This window comes from Haplochromis burtoni, unplaced genomic scaffold (assembly GCF_018398535.1).
Source record: "Haplochromis burtoni strain Fernald_Lab_line unplaced genomic scaffold, NCSU_Asbu1 Contig_1209, whole genome shotgun sequence".
NCBI classification, from domain to species: domain Eukaryota; kingdom Metazoa; phylum Chordata; class Actinopteri; order Cichliformes; family Cichlidae; genus Haplochromis; species Haplochromis burtoni.
This window is the reverse complement of record NW_024583570.1, coordinates 44,718-48,497: the sequence shown is the minus strand read 5'-3', so window position 1 is coordinate 48,497 and position 3,780 is coordinate 44,718. Positions and strand designations below refer to the sequence as shown.

Sequence of the window (3,780 nt, the reverse complement as noted above, 5' to 3'; positions counted from 1 at the left end):
CATGAAACATGTTTGCTGTAACATCTCCGTCGCTCTGCTGGACTTTACTGTCTGTCTTCCTCGTGGGCTTTACCTGTGCAGGTGAGTTTTATTTTAAAATCCTATTGATTTATTTTTTCCTCTCAGTAAGGCGCTCTTAGATATGAGAGCTGCTTTAATTTGGGCAGCTCACAGAGAGGACACAGGTCTCCTGTCATCAAACCTCTTCTGTCATGTAAGACTGTGGATGTTATTGTTTAGATAACATCCACGTTTGTATAATGAAACTGTGAAGAGAAGAGTCTGCTGTAAAAGAGAAACAATTTCTCATCCTGACCTGAGAGGGAGCAGTTGGTGCTGTCATTCACTTTAAAGCGGTGTCAGAAAAACATGGACAAACTGCTGTAAAAGTTTAGTATTATTGATTCACTGGTTCTTACTTCTCTTCAGATTTTTATTTGCTTAAAAACCATGTATCATTTTCGTACCACTTCACAATTATGTACTACTTTGTGTTGGTCTATCACACAAAATCCCCCCCAAAAGACATTAAAATTTATGTTTGTAAGGTGACAAAATGTGTAAAAGTTCAAAGGGTATGAATTCTTTTTCAAGGCACAGTATATGCAAGCCACACTAACTCAGTGGTTCCGAACTTTTTTTGCTAGGCCTCCCCTTTGTTTTACAAGCCGATGTAAAACAAAAGTCCAACCGATGTTTTTTGTCTCTTTTATTCATACCGCGTCCCCCCCTGCGATGGCTCTGCTCTGCGCTACCCACTTTGGGAACCACTGCACTAACTTATCAGCCACTCATTCAGCTGTACTCAAATGCACATGACTTTCATTCATACACCTTTGATTAGATCATTTGTATTCAGACCTACGTTTATGCTCTCTGCTCTGTGTTGTTTCCTTTTCAGACCACAAAATCATCACAGCTGAGTCTGGACAAAAGAACGTCACTCTGACATGTCGAGCTCCAAACAACAACATAGTTGTAAAATGGAGCAGAGCTGACCTGGAGCCAGATTATGTCCTTTTGTATCGAGATGATCAGTTTGTTCCAGATGACCAGCATCCATCTTTTAAGAATCGAGTGGATCTGCAGGACAGACAGATGAAGGATGGAGACGCGTCTCTGATTCTGAAGGATGTGACGATTAATGACACTGGAAAATACAAGTGTTGTGTCTTCATGAGAGAAACACGCTCGTGGAAATCCGTCAGCATCATCAGCCTGAGAGTTGTTGATCCTCCAGGTGAGTGAGTAGAGTTGAGTGTGTGTGTGTGATCAGAGGTGAAGCTGCTTCCTGGTTGTTGATGTTTGTTTCTAAAGATGTTGTTGATGAGACTTTGTAGAAAGCAGCTGGTCTGAGTGATGTGATCAGAGTGCAGTAGATAATGTCTAACAGCAGCTTGAAGAGGAAATGGATTCTGTTCTGTTCTTCACTCATCACCTACCTGACAGCTGACACCTCACACCCGTTTCTCACCTGCAGGTCAGACAGGAGGACACACAGAGGGTGGAGGGAAGGAGGATGGAGTTGGTAGGAATCATCATGGTGGACCGGTAGTTTTTGGTTTGCTACTTGCTGTGATCATTGTTGTGGTTGCTGTTGTGATTTTTAAACAGTAGAAGAAGGCTCTTCCTCTTCATGATGAAGAAGCAAAGAAGGAGATGATCTGAAAGCACCATGAGAGGAGAGAGAGCGAGCACATTAAAAACATTATAAAAAAGATAGATAGATAGATAGATAGATAGATAGATAGATAGATAGATAGATAGATAGATAGATAGATAGATGGATAGATAGATGGAGATAGATAGATAGATAGATAGATAGATAGATAGATAGATAGATAGATAGATAGATAGATGAGATAGTATGAGGAGAACAAACAGAATATAAACCAGTGTGTTTACAGTGAATGTGTCAGGTCTGAGCTGCTGTGTGGACCAGTTAGAGAGCAGCAGCTGGATCCCAGTGGTTGGACTGGTGGACGACTTCAGTGAGGAGTGATGACATTTGGCTCTGGTAGAAACTCTGCACACACAAACACACAGAGCGTTTTCCCATTTCTTTCACTTTTTTTTTCTTATTTTAAACACTAAGATGAAAAATAGGAAAGTTAAACAACAAGTGGACTTTAGTTTGTATTTTGATTCAGGGACTGGAAACGGGGCTGAGGAAGAGCAGCAAGCAGGACTCTGACTGACTTGTTTGACTGAAAGTGAATTCATTTGTTTAGTTTAATATCAGAATATGTTTGAGTTACATTTCATTACATCAGCATGGTAACAGCTCCACACCGTCTGATAAGTTTAGGTTACTCGTACTAGAGACCATATCATCCCAATTCTTCAACAGCTGGTTGACCATAGAAGCCAGGATAAACTTTAAAATGTTAGAATGTTAAAAAATCTTTTACGTTTCTTTTTACATTTTATGGTTTTGTGTCTCTTTATTGTAATTCACTATTCATTTATTTCCTTTTTTGCACCACTTGTTTTTTCACTTTTTATTATATTTAATCTGTCCTTATTACCATTGTTATGTTATTTATCATTTCTTTTTCATCTCCTGTGTTTCTGTATGATGAGTGTCTGATCTCTGGGTGTGGGAGTGGGGATAGAGGGGAGATGAGAGGGCATAGTGAAGGTGATGTATGTGTATTGTTTTCTGCTTTTGATGTGTACATAATTTTGAGTGTCTTCTTTACTGTATGAGAAGTACTATGTAAATAAAGTTTTAAGTGATATACTAAGACTTGAGGCATTTATACACCAAGCACATTGCAAAAAAGTCACAAAACACAATTTTTAAACTTGCCCTGTAACGAATATACATGACAAACATGTTGTTTTGTGTAAAAAATTTATGGTGAATTCAAGCCCAAGACCTTGTTGCTGTGAGGCACCAGTGCCACCAACCAGTGGTGATAACAAAACCTGGAAACCAGCACGTGTTCCCTCAGTCATGCAGAGCAAATGTTTTACATTCAGCCTGATCAGCACTGTTGACTCCTCCTACACATTTCTTGCTGCTTTTTCGCCAGTTTTTGAATTTATCAGTGAGAGAATAACGATCATCTCCTCAGTATAAAGAATATATATTATTAATGATTTTAATACTAATCATAACTACTGCGAGGAAGTGTTCTGATAGCACAGAGTCACTGCTGTGAGGTAAAATGTGTTGGTTATGTACAGCCGGTAAAATAAGCATTAGACGTGTTACAAATTTTCTAAGTAAATATATTTGTAAAAGTTCTTCTGACTTTTCACCAGATGTCCGTAACAACCCATCCAGTCCATACATACATTTTTCTTGGCCCACATTTGGCTGTGATATAGACACAGTGTGGATTGTTCAATGATTTTATGACTGCTGGATGAGAAACTTATTTCTATTTAAAGCTGTACTGTACATATTTGTACATGTTTCTGAGTGCTGTCTGCTCTAGTCTATTTCCTCATATTGGCCTCCGACCGTGACAAGCCGTGGGTGGAGAATTTAAAGGGAAATGAGTCAGTGACCCTGCTGCAAACCTTTCTGTCTAAAAGTTAAATGACACACAAAAGCAACCAATGCAGACTTCAAGGAGAAGTCTAATAGACACATTTTCTTTTTATTGTTCAGTCTGTGTCAGGGTGTTCCGTTGATTCTCTGCTCAAAGGATTGGGCTTCTACAGGGAGTGCAGAATTATTAGGCAAGTTGTATTTTTGAGGAATAATGTTATTATTGAACAACAACCATGTTCTCAATGAACCCAAAAAACTCATTAATATCAAAGCTG

The 3,780-nt window shown here is 38.9% G+C and overlaps 1 long non-coding RNA gene across 1 annotated transcript; it reads left to right on the top strand.

Annotated features, from left to right (window-relative positions):
• The first annotated feature begins 6 nt into the window (after nucleotides 1–6).
• LOC106632671 lies at nucleotides 7–1,784 on the top strand. The gene is made up of 3 exons (XR_001335966.2): nucleotides 7–81; nucleotides 902–1,240; nucleotides 1,481–1,784. It is a non-coding gene; the product is annotated as an uncharacterized LOC106632671 (long non-coding RNA).
• The last annotated feature ends 1,996 nt before the right edge of the window (nucleotides 1,785–3,780 follow it).